Source organism: Aythya ferina (assembly GCF_964211825.1).
Source record: "Aythya ferina genome assembly, chromosome: 1".
Classification (NCBI taxonomy): Eukaryota; Metazoa; Chordata; class Aves; order Anseriformes; family Anatidae; genus Aythya; species Aythya ferina.
In genome coordinates, this window is record NC_140296.1 from 107,010,239 (window position 1) to 107,036,062 (window position 25,824).

A 25,824-nucleotide genomic window follows, 5' to 3' on the forward strand; every position below is an offset into this window, starting at 1 on the left:
AATAATTTTTTTTCATTAAAGTTGGGTGTTGGATGATGAGATTGGAGCTGATGTTACTGTGGAATTTTCCATCACAGCCCCAAAAATTTTGCTCGAGAGGCAACAGCTAGCTTCTCTTATAAAATTACGAGCTCTGAGCTAGGATTTGTCTTTCTCCACGTGCACCATTTTAAATTTATCTGCACTATACTTTGTGCCAGTTCAATCTTCTTGTAACTGAACTGAAGCTAACAGAATTATCATACGGACAGATTGAATATAACAAGTAGTTACACTAACTATATACAACTACCCATGCGTTTTTCAGAAAAAAAAAATCTAGTGTGCTTTGGTAGTAGATTGCATTTTCCTAACACTGTAACCTTGCCTTGGCTTGAAGTTCTAATAGCTTTAAAAGCACTTTCACACAAAAAGTAATTAAAAATCACTAAAACAATTGTTTAATATGTGAGTCACTAGGTAATTTGGCTCTTTTTATAGCATCCATTGCATTGAAGCACCATACATAATAGAATAACTAAATAGAGCTATATTATCAAAGGTATATTCCGAGACATCTCTCTTGTAGCAGGTTCACCTTAGCTGGATGGGCCAGACACCCACCCCGACTAATATGCTTCCTCAAAAGGGCAGTGGTAGAAAATAAGGTGGAGAAACTTGTGGATTGAGATAGAACAGGGAGCTAGATCACTTACAATCACACTCAGGCAGAACAAACTCACCTTGAAGAAAAAGTTTAATGTATTGCCCATCAAAAAAGATTTGGGTACTAAGAAAGAAAAAATAAAACCACATATTCCTCACTCCTTCTTCCCAGGCTCAATTTTACTACTTACTTAATTTCTCTACCTCTTTTCCCTGAGCAGCACAGGAAGATGAGGACCAGGGGTTGCCATAGCAGCTTTTCTCTGCTACTCCTTCCTTCTCACACTCCTCCCTTGCACAAGCACGAGTCCTCCACAGGGTGCAGTCCTTCAGGAGAAACCTGCTTGCTCCAGTGTTCTTCCCAGGGTCCTCCCCAGGCAACAAGTCCTTCTGGAACTACCTACACTGCAGCCCACGGAGGACCCTACACCATAGCAGGCGATTATCTGCTCCACCATGGTATTCACCACAGGCTGCTGGAGAACCTCTGCTCCACCACCTAGAGCATACCTCCTTCCCCTTCTCCTCCTGATCCTAGCCTTGAGAGGGCCATTCTGCACACTATTCCCTGACCTTTCTTTCTTCCCCAGGCTGACTCCTACGTGTTACCATCTTGGCTGTGAGACTTGGCCATGCCCTGCAGTGGGGCCAATGCAGGGAACTGTGCAGTTGGAACTGTGTCCAGCACAGGACAGCCCTAACCTTGCCTCATACAGAAGCCCTGCAGCCCCCTACCACCACCTGGGCACATGAGTCCAGTAAGTCATATTTCAAGTTTTCTTAGAGCCTTGAAAATCAACCCAGATCAACTTTAAGCTGCTTTTTTAAAGCAGCTTTACTTTTTCAAACAATTGATGGAAAAGCCAGTACATTCCTAACATAGAAAGATATGTTCACATTATAAGCTATCAAGACAAAGCATTCCTGAGAACTCAACTCATTCACCCAGAAAAGAAAGGTGTTTTTGTCCAATGTACCTGAATTTATACTTTCATACAAAGGTGCCCTAGAGAACAATGGGATGAAAACACTGCAGGCGAGGAGGTAGTGAAACATATAATGACTCTTTCAAAACAAACACAGGACTCAAAATAGGACACAAGTCCTGTTAGCCTACTAATTTCTGTTGAAGGATTAAGCTTTCCCTAATTCTGTGCATGGCAAAGACATACCTGGTGCAGGATACATGGCAAAGCATATCCACATGCTCTTTTCTGTGTGCGTTATCAGGCTGCCTGCCTATAAAGACAGACATGAGCAGCTCACACAAGCTGCAAGTTCCTCAACGTTGCTTTAATTTGCTTCTTTTGAGACATGGAGACCCTAATTTGTTCCTTTGACAAGCCTGAGGCATAGAGCTGGAACTGCCAGAGTCCTCTGACAAAACCACTCGAAGAGACCTGTGTTCTAACCCTTGTGGGTGCTGCCAATATCCTGTAGTATCCATACACCATCTAGAAATTCTCCTACAAGGTGTCAATTTACAGTCAACGTTTGGAGAGGCCATGACCACACGAGGAAGTCAATGGGCTTCAGAAAGAATGAACCGAAAAAAAAAATTTTGAATCTAATACATAGTATTAGGCTTTTTTAAAACTGACTTGTATTCCAAATTTCTCTTCCAAAAATAAAGGAATTATGTGGAATTAGTCAGCCTTGAATAACAGAAATGTGGGCATTTTAGTCAACTGCAAAATAAACAGTGCATGATTCTACCTGATACAAAGCAAAGGGCTACTGATTCTTTACTGCCATGCTTTGTAAAACAGGAATAAAACGCTAACTGCCTTTGTGATACCCCATTACACTTTCTTTGCAAAAATGAAATAGCTTCATAATGTGCAAAATTCATCTAAAAATGGAAGATCTAAGATGAAATGGACTGATTCCTCACTATCTATGTATAAATATTTAATCTGTTTATAGTAGAAAGGGGGGAAAAATCATTTCAAACCTCAGGACTAATGCATCACCAGTGGTCTGCACAAACTCAGGATAAGAAAATAAAAGAGCACAAAGCAACAGAATCAGCTGAATTCAGAAAACAAAACAAACAGGGAAGTTGAATTCTGACCTAATTTACAGCTTTATGCTACTGAATTTCATCTGAATTCCCTTGTATCCCTTGAACACATTTCCTCTGTTCTGACTAGATTTTTCCAGTTACAGTTAGCATATAACTGCCTGCAGTATCAGAAGTCCAGTACCTGTAATATATAGAAGCTGTTTCAAAGATTAAACTTACTGCAGAAAATTATGTCCTTTTTCTGAGGAGTTTCCCAAAAAAGAACAGTTTCACAGTTTCTGAAAAATGTTGATTTTTAGGAAAGTCGCGTTCATGAAGGGAAGAGGCAAGCAAACACAAGCTATGTGTTAACTTAAACAGCCTATGGAAATTTTAATGGCACTACATAGAAGCACATCTGGTGCAGTACAGCACCCTGATATTGTAACATTGAGCACGTACCATGCCAAGCAGGTCTTGCTCATAACCTGTCCACTGGCTAAGAACCTGTGTTATTGACAAGAATCTATTCACAATTCCCCTCCCCTCAAAACAAGTAAATATACTAAATTAGGCTTTCAAAGCCTGATTTATATAGATTTCATGTGATATTCTGCTCATATAGATAAATGGTAGACAAATAACTGTGATAGACTCATAAGATTAAAATCAGCCATGATAAAAGGCTAGCAATGGCAATACTTGGACTAACCAGAATTACTTCAGTGTGTTAACGTTAAATTGTTGGATATCTTTCTGCACATTTGCTCCAGATCAATAAGGTGTTTTGGAGCAAGCTTGGTGTACATTCATCAGTTGTCCAAGAGCCACATGAGGCTATGAAGACATGTAATTTATCCTGGTGGAAAAGTAACTCCAGTAAAGAGTTACAGTGCTCTGATTTCAACTCCCCCCCAAACCCACATCTGTTGCAACCTGCACAACATAACCTCTTCCCCCCCCCCCCCTTCATTACATGGAATTATGTAGTATGAATATTAGGTGATTTATTTAGGCAATAATGCTAATATGCTGGAAATTATATAAATACATATCATAATACTCATCCTAATCACAATGTACAGTTGAAATAAATATGGGGAGGAAGGAAAGAGAAAAAGCAAACATGGTAATCTACAAAAGAGACATATAAGAAGCACAGCAACATGGTAATAGCTCTTAATAGCTGTGCAGGAATTATAACCCAATTGCTTACTCTAAGGCTCTGCTAGCTAGGCTAAAAGAGCTTTACCAGCAAGACTATAGCTTTGAGAAATTCCACAAGCCTTTAAGAAATGTGTATTAAATTTTCTTATCCCTTTGATCGTGCCTGGAACTACTTGCCATAGCAAGAACCACACTGAACCATCTCACTGTAATATAACGCAGTATTTACTCTGTATATGCATTGCACAATGTGCCTTGAATAACCTCTGGTAGCCTGAGTTTTTATTTGCATTTCCTATACAGTATATGGAATATGCCCTTTCCTTTCCTACTCTGATCTTATCATATCCTCAAATACATCAGTTAATGGATGAAATCCTCATACACATTCCCTGTGCAGGAATAGCAGCCTGACAGTTATTGCGAGAGGAATTCAATACCTATGGAGAATAAAGATTTCAAAAGGATGAGTGAGAATTCGTACCTCCAATTGCATTTTCTATTAAATTCTGAACTTCCTAAAAATATCATGACCCTGAATATACGATGACCTCTGATTTTTGTGTGTGCTTGTATTTTAGTGCTGGAAGATTACTTCTTACTTCCTCTCCCCTACCCAAACCCAGTCATCATCTACCTCCTACACACTGCATCCTTCAATCAAGTTTTCCATCTCACATTTCCTGACCTTTCCTCCCTCCTATTGCACATCTCCATTCATCCCACTTTATCTAAAATGTATTTTGTTTCATATCCATCCCAAGCTTAAACTGGAGAGCATTAGTCTCCTATACCCATTAATTTTCTGAATGTGTTGTGGAGGAGGTTCTGGAATCATTGACTATTGCTGGTGAAAGCTTTGTCAGATGGATTCCCTGAGCATGAATCATCATCTCCCAAATCATCTCTTCCTGACTTTCAGTGAAAATATAAGCTGGTATTTAATTACAATGTGAAGTGTGAACTTTTTAAAACATATTTTGGGGGAAAGGGGCATGGAAGTAAAAAAACTGAACCAGGTAAAGTTGCCTCATACTTCAGTAAAACAAACTGGAGCAAGGGTTGAAATCCACTGCCTTATAGGTCTCATGGCCATTCACTAAAGAATCTGCTGCATTTTTCTGCTTCTCTCATTTCAGAATAGAACTTCAACAGAAGTGAAGGAGTCCCATCTCAGACTTATCCTGACAAACAGGGTTTCTCAACTGAGAGATGAGAGACCAGCATGTCAGGATGCACGGTAACTGATTTAAAACAAATATTATTTCTTGTTTAATTAAAACTACACGAGGTTGTATCTAAAAGCACATACTGGTTTTGGCTAGAAAGAAATACAGTAGAGGATTCTTTGTGCTGCTGGCACTGACAGCATATGGATAGTTTGGGAGCACATCCAGAAGTAGTCACTTAGCTACTTGGTACAATCAGATGCCTCAGGTTATCAGTAGTGAACATGGCTTGAACCTGGCAGATTTGAACCACTGCTGAAGACCAAAGTTACTTTATCTCTGAAGAGGTATACACACAGATTTGAGCCACTCCCATGACAGGGATAATCATAATTGTCCATTAGCTTTAGACCAAGGATGCATGGCCAAGTATCAACACAAGCATGGCTATGCCTATACAGTGTGAATCTGTTGCACGTAAATTATATCTTGTAGTAATAGCGTTGGCCTGACTGGAGGGCTGTGGATCTCTAAGAGAACTGCCAACTACAGCCTGAGCTAACATTTACAAAGGTTTTGCAGACTTACCCTGCTCTCTTCAGATCTGTCTATTGAGATTGATAATAATGAGAATGGTTAGGCTTATTACAATCTCTAAATAATATATCAGCTATGACTAACAAATAGCTTCACTGTAGTCTAATAGCTATTTATTAACATAACTAAAATAAATTAGGAGGTAGCTTATTCATGCAGTCAAGAAAATGATCAGTTAAGATGAGAAAGATGAATGGAATTTCTGATTTACCTATTTTGTTGAGAGATAAACAGATATATCATTGCAATTAATGTGTCTGTTGCTAATTAAAAACAATGTTTGCAATGATCATTTCTGATGTAATTTTACATTTGGGTGGCTCATACTGGACTAGGGAAGCTTTCAAACCTGTGAGCTAATTTTTTGCTTTCCTTGCTTTTCTCTCCTTTGTGTTTTATGATTCCTATCATCATCACTACCATGAGGTATTTCCCATGTAGTATTACTTTGTACAGTACAAGGACTTATTTCTAAACAGCATTTTCTTATATAATACTGTATTCCACATTACACAGCAATTTCACTCAACAATAGCAAAACCTATGCAGCATGAATGAAGGAAAACAGTGAATTAAGGTATTTTCTGTGGCTGAGTGAAGAAGTAGAAGCATTAGGATGGAGGCCAAGAAAAAGATAAAGACAGATTATAGAGAATAGACCAACTTTCAGATGCATTGCTACATAGCATATCATAAAAAATAAATAGCAAATGCTGGAGTAGGTCCTTAAAAACTGTAATATCTAGTTTACATCAGGTAAATTATGACAAACTGCTTAAGCTGAAAACTTGTTCCCTCTAAATTTGTATAATTAGCACTACCTCCTGCACCAAAAAGCATTTAGTTTTGCTTATTCAAAGGTTGATCTGAAGGTCTCTGCTATCAAGGGAGATTGAACTGGAGATTTGCAGACCTAATCAATATGTAGTGTTTTCTTAAATAAAATTAGTCTACTTAGGCTTCAGATTTTCTTGGGAGACTACATCAGCAATAGGATTAGGATGAAATATGGGAAATGGGGAGTGAAACTGAACTCTCAAATAAACATCAAATAAAGCTGGCAGTTCCAGGAAGTTTTCCTTTTTTTCCCCAGTAGAGTTTGAAGGCAAATGGATTTTGTCGAGGTTTGGCCGCATGTCAGTTCAGCCAATGGAACAAATATCTTTTAAAGGACCGACGCAAAACATTTGAAAGTTAATGAGGGTGTTTCTATTGATTTTAATTGGTTTCAATCAACTTTTTAACAACTCAGAGATACTTCCCATCTGACATGAAAGTGGTATATTCACTAAACTCAGTCTCTCTGCTTAGCTTTCTCTTTTTATTTTGCAGTAAGAGGTATTTGCTGTTGACAATCAACTACTAAATCCATTACACCAGAAGAGGAGAGATGTGGGGGCGACACTCATCTACACAGCTCTGCCAGTCAATCTCTTCAGTGACACACATAACAGCTTTGCTAACACCCTTGTTGGATAGAAACTCCATTGTGTGAATATGTAAAGGTTATATTGTAACATTGCATGAAATCCACTGAATACAGGTCCAAATTTATGTTCACTTATGAGTTTGAAGAATTGCTAAGCTTGTTCTCAAAAAAAAAAAAAAAAAACAGGAACTTAATTCACTAAATTTCTCAGGAGTCCCTGGTTCTGATATTTAAGATTATTTTTGCTATTTCATATTGCATATCGAATAGTTTTGAAATATCAACAAAAGAAGTACTGATACCATATAAAAATAATACTCACATACTTGTTCCTTTCTCATTTTTACTTCCCAGATTGGCTAGTCAGGGAGAATATGAAGACTTGAAAGGTTAATCTGGACCTAGTTCAACCTTTTTCTTTTTGTGTACCTTTTAAAATAATAGGTCTAGATTAAGTAACGTAAGAGCAAATAGCATTTGTCTAGAAAACCACCTGTCTAAAAGCAGAACTTATTGTAAGAAGTCATCAGCTGGAAGAAATATGTATGTCTAAATAAAAGAAAGGGAAGTAGCAGTAACACAAAGAATAGGCACACACTTCCTTAAAAAATAATCTGGCTTTAGACCTTTGATTAGCATATTCAGAGAGAATAGGGATAGCCAGAGAAGCTTTTTTTTTTTTTCAGCTGAATTAGTAGTTAGAGGAGTTCTGAAAGACAGGAAGCACTAAGAAGGTTATCTTTAGAGGGACTCAACCTGAGAAGTCTAACAGTGATGGATTATTGCTAGTGCTGAATAAGGATGGGTAGTAACTCTCTTACCTTACTTGGAATTCAGGTTAAGTTGTAGGAAGTAACCTCTTCATAAGACTCATGAAGAGGGAATGACCATCTGTTACAGGACCTTGTTTCACACTGGATGGTTTCTTTCAGCAAGAAACCAGCTTGTGTTTAAAAACAAGCAAAAAAAAAAAAAAAAAAAAAAAAAAAACAAAACTTCACCTTTAGAAAGGCAAAAACCCTACCCACCAAAAAAAGTCCCCTGCACTTCCCTTCCAAGCAAACTTTCTGGTTCTACAATTTTTCCAAGTGCTCGCAACTTTGGCTTATAATATAATAGGAGCACTGCCAGAGCACTTCACTCCAGCAGCCTGAACAGCGACCAGGATAAATACAGAGCTTAATGGCAGATAACTCAACTTTAAAGCAATTTCATCAGGCAGAAATAAACTGCTTTCTCCTCTTTCAGGTACCCTTCTTAAGGAAAATATATTGATTTTTTTCCTCAGATGGCCATACTGACTAGTAAGACGATGCATTCCTTTGTCTGCATGGGCATTTTGAGCAGCAATTGATTTTTGACTCTATGGGAAAACAGTCACTATTGAGTGATAAACCACAAAAAAAAAAAAAAGTGTGCTTCTTCTTGCTCCACTGACAGAAGCATAGAATTAACATGAACAAAACCTAATTTAAGAGAGAGAACAAAAAAATACTCCCCCCAATAAAGCTTTCAATTTGTGACCACAGGAACCCATGGTAGAAGACTAAAGACATCACTAAAATTAAAAAGAAGTGTATTTGATCATTGTAATCTTCCACTAATGAGTTTATCTGTATAGTAACTTCACAATACAGCCAACTGAGGTCCCTTTGTGATTGATCATTAAAGATCCCATGGCACTTTTCATAAGGCTAGAGTTATCTTCCCTGTCCTTGCCAAATTCAATCACAACTGATAATTTTCTTCTCCCTATCTATATTTTCCCTGCAGTTTTATCTGGATAAGACTTTGCTTTTCATTTGCTGGACAAAAATTGTTTTATAATATTTCTGTGTGCTATTAAATAGCTGCAGTTTTCCACCTTAAAGATTACAGTATTAGATGAAATGATTTCTGTATTATGGATACGACAATGTTATCATAGTTCTTCAAAAGCCTGTGGTAATTTGCAGTATGAGAGTAGGCCAATTTAGTATATTGGCTCCTCAGCTGAAGAGCGGGACTATGGTAGGACAATTGCTTTTTCCTGTTTTGACGACTCCAGTTTTATAAACCTTACCACTAATAGCAGAATCAGGCCTGCAGAATCAGCATTGCTTGAAGGTGCTTAAGCAGAAAGGAAAAATTGACTGCACTGGAATCACAGTGCTGCCAAATAAGCTGAGCACAATAGATAAGTTTTATTTTTTGTTTTTTAAATGCTCCTGTATGCATCAGAAAAGTAATTATATGGACTTCAAGTTTTGAATGGAATGACAATTATTCCTTTAGATGAAGAGTAAATCATGCTAGATAATAAAATTCTATTCAGTGCAAGGCTAGTTTCTAATGCAAGCTGTTTAGTCTCCATGAAGGAAAAACTGGAAATGGAATTCAAGCCCAAACTCACATTACAGCCTGGTTAAGAAGTTCTTGACTTTACTACAGCTTCACAAACTACACAATGTAAGTCTTATCAGAGCCACAGTAGATTCTAGTAGCCAATCCAAGTTTGAAGATCTGGTTGTAATTGATTTGAAGGGGTGGTGGTGTTACCCACCCATTGAAAGAAGGCAGAATTTTTCTATTTTTAAATAGTTTTAGTAAGATTCTATTTGTTTCCAACAGTAAGCTACACATAATTCCTTCAGTGGTATAAAACCCCCTACAACATTGTCAATAAGCCTGTTTCTTTCCCTTTGCAAGGCAAAAAAATCTGGCTAAAAATATGTCTAGAAATTAATGTTTAGAATATTTTTCCTTCCATGTTTTCAGAATATTTAGTTTTACTTTTTTTAGGGCAAACTACCCCCAAAACTTCTATCAGGTTTTTCCTCTAGGAATTTTCTGTGTACCCTATTATTAATATGTATACATCTGTAATTTATGATTTTTGTCTCAAGTCCACCATGGTTCTGTGGCAACATGTCTTACATTAATGTACCACAACCTCATACTTTTCATGAAGTGGTACCCATGAATTGCTACATAAGCCAGCTATTGCAGGAACTAAAAGCAAGATGAGCTTGTGTTAGCATTTCTAAAGCTTCCAAAGAACTGATGCAAACCTGTGTGCCAAGTTCAGGGCTAGGTTCTGAACAACTGCTCTTGAAGGTTGGGAAGGTTCAGGATGCTGAAGAGGAAAGATCACACAGTACAGGTGCTATTGCAGTTTCCCACTCTTTTTGGATAAATGGGAAGGGAAGCAGCTTCAAAAGCCAGGCTTATAAGACTAAGCAACACCGACGGCTGTTTGACATGTTCCTCAGCCTTACTAAGACTTGCTTTGCATGGTATTTATCACCATTTCCTGCCCTAACTCAGCAGCTGCTTTAATATGAGAAACACAGGTTACAAAGAGTTTTACTGAGCACACTCAAATGAATTGACAAAGGATATAGAGGCAGAAGGGGAGCCAATCTGGAGCCCCTTCAGCATTCTAGAAAGATTTAGAGAGCCAAGGTTCTCTCTTCCAGTAGCCAGCTTTTCCCCATATCATTCCATAAGTTTGTAGCAGAGCCACTTCCCATTATAAATGGAGATTTAATAATAATTTAAAACATGACCATTGAAACTGCATTTCAGAAAATCAGAAAACTAGCTTACTCCCTAAGCACTTCAGATGTCAACTTGAGATGTTTCTTTGGCTATCCCCTACCACATCTGATTAAACCAAAAAAAAAAAAAATCAGAAAGTTTTTTTAAAAACTTTTCTTTGCTTCTTCTTACTGGCAGGATAACATGAATAAAAGCAAGTCTTATCAAAATAAAAAGATTTTTGATTAGAAAAAAAAATCATACATTTAAGTCTACTCATACCTCAGGAGATTATTCAACTAATTAGTATATCATTTAAGTAATTAGCAAGACAAATGCTCTGATTAACATGGAAAATAGCTTATGTTTACACAATGAATTTTTCATATTAAAGGTTCTTAGAAACCAAATACCTAAATTCCCACTTGGGAAAATATGTTAGGTTTTGTTAGAGTGTGACCACAGTTTTCTAATTTCTTGAAGATTATACAAGTTAATCAACTCCTGATCTTATTAGATAGCAATGAGATAATACTATTTCAAATCCTAAACTAAAACTACATCTGCAAATTAGACAAGAATTTTCACTCTCAAATTTGTTTCTCCAAACACTGATTTAAATCAAATAATACCTAATTCTTTCAGGATTCAACCCACAACAAACTAAAAAATTAATAAGATTTAAGCTCTTGGGGATTTCTTCATATCAGACTATAGACTATAAACCAAGTGTATTGGTTATGCAATTAGACTGAAATGGTCAGTTTCTGAAGTAAACACCCAAACATCTTCCTACTTCATAATCTATTTAGGATGCCTTTATTCTTTATGGTCACCCTTCCTCCCCAGCCCCATTACAGTCCTTTCTATAGATCAAGATCAACTCTAGTTCAAAGTATAATTTTGCTTAAGCTCTAACACTTATGTACAACTTATAGTATGCTGTTTTAAGTTACATCTCATCTATTTGTCCCATCACAGAGCATGCCAATTGTCTGAAAATACTGAAACTGATGGAAAGGCTCGTGTTTTTGTTGTTGTTGTTGTTTGGAAATCTATCCATCTGCCAGAACGTTTCCTACCAACCATTGATATATTTATTACCAGAAAATGAAGGTAAAGAAATACAGCATCTTTAATTTTCCTAGAACTAAAAATCATACAGAATTAATTACCATTCAGCAAAAACATATCAGATTACAATAATCCATCCTGTTATCTATAAATTGAAAATTTCTGTCCCTTGCTATATTTAGTTGCAAAGGTGAGTCTCCAGTGGATATCCTGCACACAGGACAGACTCTGGATTGTTATGATAGAACATGCTTGATTTTTTTTTTTTTAATCAAAGTAGAAGCCATATTTGATCAAAAGAATATTATGCATGTTTTTAATGAAGTTAAATAATGCATAGCTGCTAGAAAAAGAGACACAGAACTAAAATCCCAGGCACATGAAAAAGTTGCACATGCAGTCTCCTGTTTCAGAACTTTGAGTGTTTCTGAATCCAGCAAGTTCATTTAACATCATTTTTGCTATATAAAGCAGTTAAGTTCCAGACACAGAAGAATTAGAAACAGGTTATAGTTTGCCATTATGTGTCCAGTAGAAACTATTCCTGGTTCAGAGGATAGTTCTTATGGCAGCTGACATATGCTGCTTTAGGTGGCTGGACAGTAGTTGCATCTCTAGCAGCTGATAACAGGGAAGCTAGTTGTTCAAAGTAAAATTCTGAAGTTTAGAATTTTTTCCAAAATCTATTATTAGATTAGGTTTAAGAAAAACAACATTCCTTAAAAAAACCTTTGCATATGTAGAAACTCATGGAAAAAAGTCCACCCCAACCTGCCAGCTACAAACATACAGTGCTTGGTTCAGGACATCCATGAATCACAGTTTGTTGGACTCAAGTAGAGCATCCAAGTAGAAATTTCATTATATGATTACCTCACTCATATTTAAACATCTGTTTTGCATTGCTGCTTAGAAGAGAGTACTGGGCTGAATGAACTTTTGCCCAAACTATGTTTTTTAGTCCTTCGTTACAGCTGGTGCTAGTACCTCAGAGAAGGCCAGAGCTACCCTGGGTTGTTATGGGGTAGGGACAAGCATGGGCTACTTCGACAAATGAGGGTTTTGTAAAAGTCTTGCTTGTACATCACCTTATTCAGAGGGAAAACCAAAGTCATAAAGAACAGCTCTACCCAGATATGTTGAAAATCACATTAGCTAATAACATGCAACCCTAGGGGATCATTCCTGAACTTTTATGCAACCTATGAACAGCAGATCTTGCGTGATATTTAAAAGTTTAACTTGAGATAATCTAGGGACATTAATGCTAGTAGTGTCACATCATGAATTCAGTAATAGTAATAACATGCCATGCGATCACTATGACAAATATATGTATACGTACAGTAGTAGGAAAAATAACCAGTGAAAGTTAAGCTTGAGTTTATATTGTGGGATGCTTGTGGCTTAAAGTTATTATTTTTAAGAACTCCGTGCACAATATTATACAATTTCTTGATTTGCTCTGTTTGGACCCTGAAGTAGCTTGATAAGATGTATTTATGTGTGAAGGTAAACACAAATATGCACACAGCCCTTCTACTCATTCTGCAGTGCCATATTACACTTGCCAACAGAAAGATATCACATAGTTCACTAATTGTTTTTTACTTAGGATCATCACTACTATTTATGTTGTATCAACACAGGTTAGGAAAGCCCACCAGCAATGTATGTTCTGTGAGGTACTATACCAATAGTATTGGCTCAAGCAGCATTTTGAAATTAAGCAGAGAGTTAAATGATGCTGAGTGAAGTTGTCCAGCAAATGAGAATTATATCTCCTACTCTCTACATTTAAAGTAGGCTTTTATACCTAGGGTGCTGGTTTTTCTTGAATTCACTGGAACAGATGTGGTTAACTCACCAATTAATTTTTGAAGACATATATAGAGTGGCCTTTAAATGTTACCCTTGCTGTCATTAGGAGAGTATTAACGCTTAAAGATCACCTGCTCACCTAGTGTCAAAACCTACACCAGCACCTACAATGGTCTGTGTAGCTAGCCAACATCCAGCAGAACTTTCCTTGTTTCTAATGAACAAACTATACTAGGTTCTTTTAAACATTGACAAAGAGGATACAAGGAAATAGAAACAATACAATATGTTCCGTAAAATGCCTCTAATTCAAAACTAATTTCAAAACAAATCCACAACATTACCACCTCTTTGAGTTGTTTACATACTTATTTCAGAGTACATATTTTCCTGATTATTTCCATACTCTGGTGTGCAATTCTGACATGCTAGTAACATATAACAACCATCTGTTCAATTTTATTTATTTTTCCCTTCAGAGGACAAAGTGCAACAAAAGCTTAATACTTACTCTGTAGGAAGATACAAGTACTGGATTTTTTCTTCTTAAAGCAAGTTTACATTTCTAAAACCCATTTAAGTAAACCAAAATTCAAATACTTGTCAGAAAGTATTTTACATATTTGTATATGGGAAGCACTAAAGCTATTGATTTTAAGTTTAAGAGTCTTGATTTTGGGATCACACTAAAAAGGATAAACACTGCTGAAACTTACTAACTTGAGTGTAGCAGCAAGTGAATGAAGTTTTGTTTAATTTTAGTGAATTACAGTTTCAGAACCTGCTGCACAAAGATCACAGTTCACACCTACATGAGAAAAGCCTAATTTACCACTTACACTGAGATTTTTCCTTAAGTTAGTGTTCAGTGGAGACAAGTAAAGAAGAGGGAAGAAAGTTTTCTTGTGTTTCTGTCTGAAAACTCCTCAGATTGATCAGAATCATCTTATAGTCCATACTTATTATAACCCATGAGACTTTTACATACAAGGCCTGCATTTTACATAAACACAGCTTATGGTCTCCTGATTCAAGAGGCTTAGGATGCGGGCTTGGGAAAGCATCTACAGGAAGCCCCTATTGCATTCTTGTGGCACACCTGAGATTGCAAGTTCCTACACTACTCCACCATCACTGGCTGAGGACTAGGAGGTGGTGAGAATGGTGGAACCTGGGTTCACCTATCGACCCAGCCAAGCCTCCATCACCCCTTTTGAAATTGAATTTCTATTTAGGACTAAACAGTCTGGGAGTTGGATAGCATGTTTGTCAAAAAATGTGGTTTATGTTCATTTATAAATTCATATTGAATTAAGTAAATATGAGAAAGAAAAGGAAAAAAATAAAGCATTTTGTTTAGATATTATTAAAATATATTTTAAGTGTATGAACTATTTACACCGATTTGATGCCAAGTAAAACAAGAAAACATTTGAAGAGAAACATTTTCCATAACAAATTGCATAAATTAACTTTGACTACAAAATGAGGTTTTTCCTACACTGACTAATTACACTTGATCTTTATTTGTAGATTTTTCTGGCTAACTACTGTATATGTTTTTTGTATATCTTTTATCCCAAAGCAGCTTTTAGACCAGTGTGTACTTTTCCCACAGCAAGGAGTATGATGAGTAACAGCACCATTACATCAGTATTACATCAGTAACAAATCTGGGTGGGTCCAGTAATCAGAATACTACACATCTTTGTAGAACTCCATTCAAGTATACCAGCCTGTCTTCTCTTAAGATGGGCAATTTCTACCCCACAGCATCTTCACTTGCAGCCTTCTCTCCTTTAGGCATTCTCTCCTCCTTCACCACAATGACCTGAACCTTCAATGTCCCCTTGGAACCAGCTGAGAAAGTGACAAAGTCCATGGCTACTACAAGAGATGGACTTGCACTCTTGCCTCCAAGCAGAACAGTCAGTACACACAAGAGGATCATAGTCTAAGACCAGACCAAAGATTGCAATTTTATGAGGGTACTCACTTCAATCCTCAGTTCTCCACCCCTCTTTTCTCTTATACATTCTTATGCCCCTAGTCCCCTCATAAAATTGCCTCATGAAAAAAAGATGGGTACAAGAGCATGTTGAACTGCAAAAATAAGTTTCTAAACATTTTAATGAAAGCCAAAAATCCAATTAATAATATATATAGCAAATACTGTCAAATAAGCTTCCTGTGCAAATATTTATTCTTATACCAGATACCAATGCTTTTTAGTTCACATTAAGAGTCCTCAAAAAAAGAGTTCCATTCATTTAGTTAGGTTACTTAAAATAATTTCTGTATTGCATTTTGGGGGAAAAAAGAAACAATCTTTAGAACACAAAACATAAAAGTGGAACTTTTCAGCTACTCAGCCAAATTTAAACAGATATTCAGAACATTACAGAGTGCACAATCTTCCTGATCAAGAACATTCTGCTCAGTATCAGAACTCTGCTATAAGCCATAGATCTGTCAGTTCTTTAACTAAAAGAAACAGAAATACCCCCAAAGTGGAAGGCAATCATGGAACACATCTATATTGCATTCTAAGATTATTTTTCCTTTAACAATATGAAAGGGGAAAAAAAACAGTATTTATGTAATATCACGGAGTCAGGATGTAATCTATTAATATCTTAAGACAGAGCCAGACTTATTTCAGAAAGAAGAGGGTGCTTGACATACTTCAAGTAGACAGAAGCATACGTAGCAACAGAACTGGATAGAGTATTTTGACTCAGGCTGAACTATAACATTTTCCCCAATAGGGAGAGGCTTGGAAAAACAGCAAATATACCCCATGTTCTTTTCTAATATAACCAGAAAGCTAGAGAAGTGCAGCTGATTGACAGCAGTAAGGCACACAGCTGCACACTCACTTTCCCTCTCTACACTCAGGTGTTAACAAAATTTTAGCTACAAATCCAAAACAGCAACAACTTTGGAAAAGTTGGCTTGCACTTAACCACAGAGACAGTTATTTATGTATTTGTATCCACCTATCTCCTGGTAAAGGTTAAGGTTACTTTAAGACCCATGGTAACACTTCAAACCAACTACAACAATAAGGAAAACAAGGTAAAAATGATGATGCCCCCGACTTTCTGATCCTGACATTTGACAAAGAACCCAATGGTTCTGTAAAGCTCTAGGCTGCAGAGGAAGCATTTAGAGAAATCAAAAATTTAGAGAACCTGGAACCAAACCAACAATACTTCCCTTCCCCCCAACCCCTCCCCCCCCTCCCTCCTCCCCCACCAAATAAATAAATAAATAAATAAAAATTGCAGCTTTTCAGTACTTAAAGGGGGCTTATAACAAGAATAGAGAGCAACTTTTTACATGGGTAGATAGTAATAGGACAAGGAAGAATGGTTTTAAGCTAGAAGAGGTGAGATTTAGATTAGATATCAGGAGGAGGCTCTTTACTCAGGTGATGGTAAGGCACTGTATGTAACAGCTCGCCCAGAGAAGCTGCGGATGCCCCATCCCTGGAGGTGTTCAAGGCCAGGCTGGATGGGGCTTTAAGCAACCTGATCTAGTGGGAGGTGTCCCTGCCCATAGCAGGGGGTTAGAACTAGATGGTAATAAATTCCCTTTCAAGCTATTCTATAATGAAGATTTTGTAATTTCAATAATATTCTGACCTGAATGAAGTCCACAGGAGTTCTACCGCTGAATTCAGTAGAGCCAGGATTTCATGCAGTGAGTTAACGTAATCTAGATTAATTTTGTAGGTTGCCCAAAAGTTAATTCAAAATAGAGTTCAAAGGGAACTATATTGAATTAAGTTTTATTCAATTAACTGTATTTAATTGATTTTAATATTAGTTAATCCAATCTGAAGTCTTTCTAGGAGGTAAGAATTGCTTCACTCCAAATGCTATGCCAAGTTTGATGATATTAAGAGATATGTTTTAGCTCTTCTTGTACATAAGTTTTCAGTAACAGGTTGGTGTGTTGTTGTTTTTTTTCTTTTAGAAGGAGTGCTCTCATTTTTCCATGAATAAAAAAAGAACTAAGTGCTAAATTACCAAAACTTATCAACATTAACTTGATAGGATTCCCAAAACTTCTGCCTTTCTACATTAATTAAGCCAGCTGAACAATAAGTACTATATATAATCTTACAACATTTGCCTTCTATTAGAGATGGACATCCCTTACAGGTCTAATAGCCATTTTTATTAAAGCTTGGTTGTTAGATGAGCAGTAAGTTGCTCCTTCAGTTATATTCAGACAATCCAGTTTTCAGTTGTTTGACTTGAGAATAGATATTGCATTTTTCTAACTTCCCCGTTATACTCACATGCACAGCAGAGTCACTGTGTATTAATTTGTTCTGATTTCTGACACTATTAACCATTCCAGAGTTTTTCTGAAAGCATATCCCTATAATTACGTTGGTACAGAAATCATGTTATAAACTAAGATTAAATGCTTCTCATTTAAAGCCATCTGACACCAAAATACTTCCAGCCCCTTAAAAAAAAAAAAAATTTTGAATTTACCTTCTACAGAAATGGCTGTTTCTAGACAATGGGACTTACCTCCTATGAGGAGCCTAGTGAGGACATTTAAGGGACAACAGCTTAATACCATTTGTATATTCTGCTATTTACTAACTACGTAACATTCCTCCAAATCAGAAATACACTTGTGTTGATTTCTATGCTTCTTCTTGTGCAAGTCCAGAATCTCAATTTGCCATTAATCATTCAGGACTGAGGACATCAAAGAACAAGTATTGCCTCAATGTACAGACCCCTGCTTTCCCTCCTCCCTGCGTGCATTCATACACTAAGAACAACTGACTTCAAGCACTGCTGGAGGTTTCTTGGCTTTGCTACACTAGGTTAAAGCAATAAAGATGGTATTATTATACAAATACATTTTAAAAATTCACCATACAATTAATACAGAAAGTAAATATAGCCATATAAATTAAGAGCTTTTATGAGTATTAAAACTCGTGAATAGAGTAACTTTGTTAGTGTAGTGAAAAGCAAAACTTAAATTCCACAGAGAATGCAAGAAATTTATGTTCAGATAAAATCTATTTTATTTCTCTGCTCATCTATTTATCTATCTATATATTTCTCTTCATGAACTCTGCAAAAATTAAATTAACAACAAAGTCTAATCCATTTCAAAGTTCGGTGACTCAGTGTCATCTTCTAAGCCCCAGAAATGTTATCACTGACAGTTCTTGGATATTTCTGCTTGTATTTAGCATTTATGACATTTTTCACTGTTTCAAGAGGTTATTCATCCCTCTATAGGGACCTCCTCCAATTTTTGTCATGGCAGGAGGTTACTTTCTATTTGAAAGCCAATTGGCCTTGGAAGTCAATTTCCAAAGGAATGGATATGTCTTATGCAATCACACTTGGGGAAAGCTATGTCAGAAGAATGGTAAGAGGCTAGAAAAAGAGAAGAGCCATCTCTAGGCTGCCCCATCTATCCTCCTCACAAGTAGCAGCATCAGTGAGGAAAGGAGAATATTCACATCACCTACCACTGCAAAGAATTCAACACATGTATTTCTGTTATGAACCACTAATTTTATTTTCCAATGCTTTCGCACAACATAGCTTCCAAATGCAAAATGCTCCAGGAAGCCCTCTAGGACAGAAATTTCCCCAAAGTTGGATAATTACTTTATACAGAGCTTTAGACTTTTAAGACAGATTTTTACTTAAGTTCTTTCCAATACTACTCCACAACTCTGTATGAAAGTGATGTGGTAATTTCATAAATTATTTTTTTTTCTCCTATTTCTAAGAGACCATATCATCTATCTTATTAAGCAATAAACTTTTGGGGTTCTAATGCAAGAAGTATTTGCATTGTCTGTTGTTCTAGGTTTCTTATAGCATTATTCACAGAATCATCTTGGTTGGAAGAGACCTCCAAGATCACCAAGTCCAACCTCTGACCTAACACTAACGAGTCCTCCACTAAACCGTATCACTAAGCTCTACATCTAAATGTCTTTTAAAGACATCCAGGGATGGTGACTCAACCACTATCCTGGGCAGCCCATTCCAATGCCTAACAACCCTTTCAGCAAAGAAGTTCTTCCTAATATCCTACCTAAACCTCCCCTGGCACAACTTCAGCCCATTCCCCCTCGTTCTGTCACCAGGCACATGGAAGAATAGACCAACCCCCACCTCGCTACAGCCTCCTTTAAGGTATCTGTAGAGAGCAATAAAGTCACCCCTGAACCTCCTTTTCTCCAGGCTGAACAATCCCAGCTCCCTCAGCTGCTCCTCGTAAGACTTGTTCTCCAGGCCCCTCACCAGCTTCATTGCCCTTTTCTGGACTTGCTCGAGCACCTCCATGTCCTTCTTGTAGCAAGGGGCCCAAAACTGAACACACTACTTGAGGTGTGGCCTCACCAGAGCTGAGTACAGGGGGACGATCACTTCCCTAGCCCTGCCAGCCACACTGTTTCTGATACAAGCCAGGATGCTGTTGGCCTTCTTTGCCAACTGAGTACACTGCTGGCTCATATCCAGCCAACTATCAACCAATACTCCCAGGTCCTTCTCTGCCAGGCAGCTTTCTAAATACTCATCTCCCAGCCTGTTGAACATACCATGCCATGAAAAGTAAACCAAGTACTGCAAAAAAAAAAAAAAAAAAAAAAAAAAGCGGCCTTATCTTCAAAAAGATGTGAAATTAGGAACCTGTTCATCATACTCATAGCTTTTTAGTTTCTCTCTGCTCAAAACAACTTATCGTAATAGGCTCCAAAGGCTGGAGTAGGCACCCACTCTCTCCCTAGAACACCTTATCCAAAGCTTCACCTCACATTTTGAAAGTTGATGGTTAAATAGGACAATCTCAATGTAATGCAACCTGGGACTGTCCACAGCCTTTTTTTTCTTCTCAAAAAGAAGCCCTTTCTTTGAGGATAACAGAATTTGAAGATTACTACTTCTCCTTTTTTGTGTTCATTCTATCCATCACATACAATATTTCTATTGTCCACATAATGCCTTAGATTTGTTGCATGGATACACCTCCACCTTCTTATTTTAGCTATGTAAAACAAGGAGAGGAGTATTTACATCAGAAGTGGATACATTCAACATATTTAGAAAGTGTACAGGAAACCCCACATGAAACAGCTAGCAAAAAAAAAGGATAAAAAGCCTGTTTCTCACTATTCACTCTCTCCAAGGATGAGTGGGGTGAATGATGTATGTAAAGTAACCTAAGCATGTGGTTTGATTCACAATGGAAAACTAGTTAAGCTAGTCTTATTTGCGTAACGTAAAAACAAAGTAAAGTAGAGCGCATCCTACATGAAAAGGAACACTAAAAAGATAAGACTTTATGGTTTAAATACCCTTACACCTTTCCCCAAGACTTTCTTTTGCCTGATGTTGAAGAAACAGATCAAATTTATCACTATTAAATAACATACACTGTGAGTTAACTTCGGCTATCGTACTGGCTGAAAGAGGCAAAGTATATCAACAGTGTATCTACCGATGTTTAAAAAAATACTATTGTTATAAATGACTGAGTCCCAAATAGGGTTACAATCAAAGTTTACAATTTATTAAAGGAATAGAGGTAAGCAAACAGCGCTGGGTGCGCCGGGAGTCTCTGCTCTACCAAGACACACACCAGTTATATCAGGCAGCTGTTTTTTATGCTCCTAGGCTAATGCATAGTCATCACCACTTTCGGAAAAGGCAGGGTTATTATAATTAGTTTCCCGGCACCCGAACCATCCCATGGATGCATATGTATCAGTTTCTGGTGGTCCCTCTGGGGGTCGCTCTTACTGAAGGCTCGTAGTCTTCCTCCCAGGCTTTGTCCTTCGGTCGTTCTTCAGCTTCCCCCCCCCCCCCCCCCCCCCCCCCCCTTATTTAGTAGTCTCTGGACCAGATGTCAGAAAGTTGTGTCTCGTGCAATAGTCAACAGTTATCTCAAAAAACTCCCCCCTATTCTCTTATCTCCCAGACCCGAGTCTCAAGGTTTACCCTTCAAACCTTCTATCAACATGAACTGCTAGACCATTCTTTTGCAAGATACAATAACTATATACACTAACCACTCTGTTTCTCTTGGACTTGTGGTTATTTATACAAGGGGATGTAAGGCAGAAGGTCACATTTCATTATGAGGCCCTAGCATTGTTCCATATTGACACAAATCAGATGAACATATTTCACACTATCTACTTACAACATTTGCTACTAATATATTTGACATAATTAAAAAATAATAATAATAAATAAAAAAAAATAAAATATTATCCAGTCTACAAAAAACAAACAAACAAAAAAAAACCAGCTTTTATAGTAATGAAATTATATTTTTCTTAAATTTTTCGCATTCTCTACAACTTCTATAAAATTTATCAGGAAGAAACAGTTGGGGATAGGAATTGCTAAAGTTTTTCCACCAAATACAGGCTTGTTTTTGAAGATCACAACAGCTTAATAATTTGAGTATTTACAGAATTGTAAATACTCACAATAAATAGTTTCAAGAAGCGGGCAGAAAGCTTAAATGGTCTTGTACAAAGCACATGCAGTGTTTTATTATGCACATTAACAACTATATAATTACAGTCTTAGTTTGATAAAACAGATTTAGTAAGAACATGATCAAATTTGATTAAAGTTGTTGCAAGTTAATGGCAATCATGCTTATGTACTTTCGAGAGTTGTTAAATACTGTAACGCATATTAGCTTGTGGTCCTGACATCTACTTAATGCTTTTCACTAACTTATTAGATTTCTATTAGTATGAAGATATAATAGGCACTTTCCACCAATAACACAATGGACAGTACAACAATTCACAAAAGGTTTTCAGTTTAACATTTATATATTAAGCATTTATTTATAAATTTTCATCACATCCAAGCATTACGCAAATTCACAAATGAATTATATCATAGGAATGAAGCAAGCAGGAAGAATATTATTAATATTATCCAAGAGAGCATGGAATGCTTCTTGAAAGATTTATTTCAAGAAGGCTTGCCACAAACTTAATCTCCAATCTTTATACTGCAATTAAATCCAAACCTCAGAAATTACTCAGGCAGATAGCTGTCAGTGAAACCAATGTGAGGTAGTTGCGTAAAAGGAGCTGAAAGTTTTATACCATCATTCCTCTGACCCTTGATCTATTAGATGAGCCATCTCACCAAGTTACACACTTAGTTTAGTTTAATTTTCAAGTCTCCCATTTTAGCGAGAGTACAGTAGTAAGTGAAATGGCTCCCTCATTGGAATTTTTAATCCAATGACCTCACAGAAAAGAAAGTTAAAGAAACCAGTATCTTTGAGTACTTTTAGTTAAAGACAAGAACTTCACACTCACTGCTTATCCTTTTTTTTTAAAACAACAACAACAACAACAAAAAACAACAACAACAAAAAAACTTGTAACTAAGGATAGCTAGATTTCCCTGCCTCACGTATGTATTCTGAGACATGGTTCAGAACAGAAAGAGATGTGTTTCGAAAATTTATGAGGTCCATATACGTTCTTACATACTTCAGGCAGAAAAGAACCTACCCAGCCCCAACATGTTAACAGGATCCCAAAACCACTACACAAATAAAAGTTCCTAGGATATTCTGCCCATAGAGAATATAGATAAATCATTCACCCCCAGAATACTAAAAGAGAAATACCTACCTAGCATGTCCTCTCAGGAATAAACCTTCCTGTTCTCTCTGATTCTGAATTCATTCTTAAGAAGCAAGTATAGCTATGAAAGTATGATCCTTATAAAAGCTTTGAGTCTCTGTAATGTTGACCTTACAAGAGCCAGGTGCTGGGATTACATGCCATTTACTGGGATTACAATCTATAGCAGCTGTTTTGCAGGTTCTAACTCTCAATTTTGAGACTGATTTACTCCTTCATGAGTTTGTTTTGTTTTATTTGTTTTTTCCTTCTAAATTTCTGGTTAGCTTTCAATTCATATGAGCTCCTAAAAGGCATTATCAACCTACAGGTGCAACAACAGGAAATATATATAGATATCAGGAAAATTAATTCATAATGAGGGAGATCAAACAATGCAACAGGTTGTCCAGAATGATTTGGGAAACCTTCATCCTGGGAAAGAGAGTGCTTAACTGACTCTGAGCAGCCTGATATAACTTGATAATTGCATCAAAATAAAAAGCTATCTCTGGTTTGAGTGGGAGCTTGAGACAGGTGACCTCCAGAAACCCCTTCAACCTTTGTTGTCTTAAGATTCTTTGTATATATCTTTGTCAACTGTTAGTCCTTTACCTAACTCAGTTCACATTTTAATTTATCAATTTAAAAAAAAAAAAGAGAGAGAGACAGGTGGTGACCCTTGAAATCAGTTCAGAATAAAATAATGAAAACATCAGTGCTTGACACAAGTACATAAAAACCTTAATTCATACAAACTTGACTGTCTTTCAGAAGGGGTACACAATTCCTTCTTTTTTTTTTTCCCTATATCTGCATTTATACATTCAGTTGATTGATCCTTCTGGTGACTCAGAGTACCACAGGTTTTCTGACAGCTATCCAGTGAGATATTTCAAAATCTTTCCTAATTGCAGAATGTCTCCAAATTTCCTTACCCTATTTCAGACGTATCAAAACAGTTGTTTTGTTTTGTTTTGTTTTTCTGACAAATCAAAGAATTCTCAGCACCTCAAACTCCTGTAGAACAGAGCGTTTCATTTGATCTGAAGAAGACAATTTGTAGGAATTCAGGGAGAGTTTTATCTTAGGGGGAAAACAAAACAAAACAAAAACAAACAAACAAACAACAACAACAAAAAAAAAAAAACAGTCCTTCTAAATTAGAGTTTGTTTTGTTTTGTTTTGTTTTGTTTTGCTTCCTGGCTACAGAACACATAAAATGAATGAAAGTTAGAATAGCCTTTAGTCTTAACAAGGATAGAACAATTGCCTCTGGGGGACTGCCACTCAACATCCATTTTATATCTCTTTATTGGCCGCAGTCCTCCAGGTACTTGAGGATTCTGAGGTTTTTAAAGTCCTGGAGGTTAATGATTAGAAATATTAATAGGCTGTAGAGAGGATTTTTTTTCAGATGAAATGGTTGCTAAATCATAACAATGTGTAAATCTCAAATTAAATGTCCCTTTAACTATCAAAGAGTTTATACCTGGTCACTAAAAAATGTCAAAGAAATGCTAAATTTTGTGACTGCTTTTTTGTTAATGTATTAAATATATGGCAGACTGAATTTGAGGTGCTTATCCCCCCTTTTTTAGCATTATATTTAAGAATTTAAAGCTGATAAGGAAACAAAACAAAACAAAAATCCCTATATTTAGATTGAAATAAAACCATTTATATCCTAGGAATGTTAGGATTTTTAATAAATATATATTTTCTGTACTCTTAATCACTGAGGATGTTAATACTTTCCATCTCCTTAGTAACTGAAGATTATGTTAAATAATGTGTTTAAGAAAAAAAAAAAGATGTTTTTGTACACATAAGCATGTCGATTAGCAAATGTAAGTAATTCTCTCTCAGAATTCCCGAAGTGCCATCTAAGGTCTCTAGATCGGTACATTGTTTCTCTCTCATAAATACTAGAGAAATTTCTGTAGAATGGAGCAATGTCCAGCAATGTTGAAATTCTTGTTCCCACTTACTCTTTTCCGTTTGTTTAACCACCCCTCCTTTCACTGTTTTTGTGAGGCCTCCACAGGAAGTTTAGAAATGCCTCTGATTTTCTGGAAGCCTACATGTCATGAAAAACATTACCTCAATATCACTTGATGCTCCATTTAGCAGCACTAAAATACCATTAAGGCCAATGTTAAAGAATTAAGCATTGTCTGACCATGTAAAAAACCTTTAAATGGCGAAATCAAATCGAGAAATGCCTCCTTCACCTCCCCACAATTTTAATAGATATTTCTGGATCTTATATATTTTTCATCCTTTGATGATCTGGAGGTACATGATTAATAAACAACAAAAGCTCTCTAAAACAAAGATATATTGGGAATAGTTAAGAGGATCTTGCAGGTCTAAAGGATGTAGCTTCATACAGAGAGATGCTATCCTGCAAAACAACTACCCTGGAAAGGATTTAAGGGCTGTGAGGGTTAGGCAGTAACTAACAAGAATTCCCAGTGGAATTCTGAGATGGATGGATATACAAAAACAGGTAATGAGAGGGATAGGGGAATGATTTTAGCTCAGTCTGTGGCATCAGTGCTGTAATATTACATGCTACTCTTTGAGCCCCGTGAATAGCTACTATTGAGCAACAAACTTTAGAACAATTCAGAGTCAGAGAAAAAAAGCCTATTTAGTCAGTGACCGGAGGAACTCAGCCTGTGTAATTCTTAACAAAAAATAATTATAACATTATTGTAATTAT

The 25,824-nt window shown here is 36.6% G+C and overlaps 1 long non-coding RNA gene across 2 annotated transcripts in view; it reads right to left on the bottom strand.

The window, feature by feature from the left end:
• The window catches only part of LOC311430351, a 129,652-nt gene extending 106,138 nt beyond the window's left edge, over window positions 1-23,514 (bottom strand). For both annotated transcript variants that reach the window (XR_014688720.1, XR_014688721.1), the window contains exon 1: window positions 23,106-23,514. This is a non-coding gene — a long non-coding RNA (uncharacterized lncRNA). The remainder of the gene's footprint in view (window positions 1-23,105) is intronic.
• Between the last annotated feature and the right edge of the window lie 2,310 nt (window positions 23,515-25,824).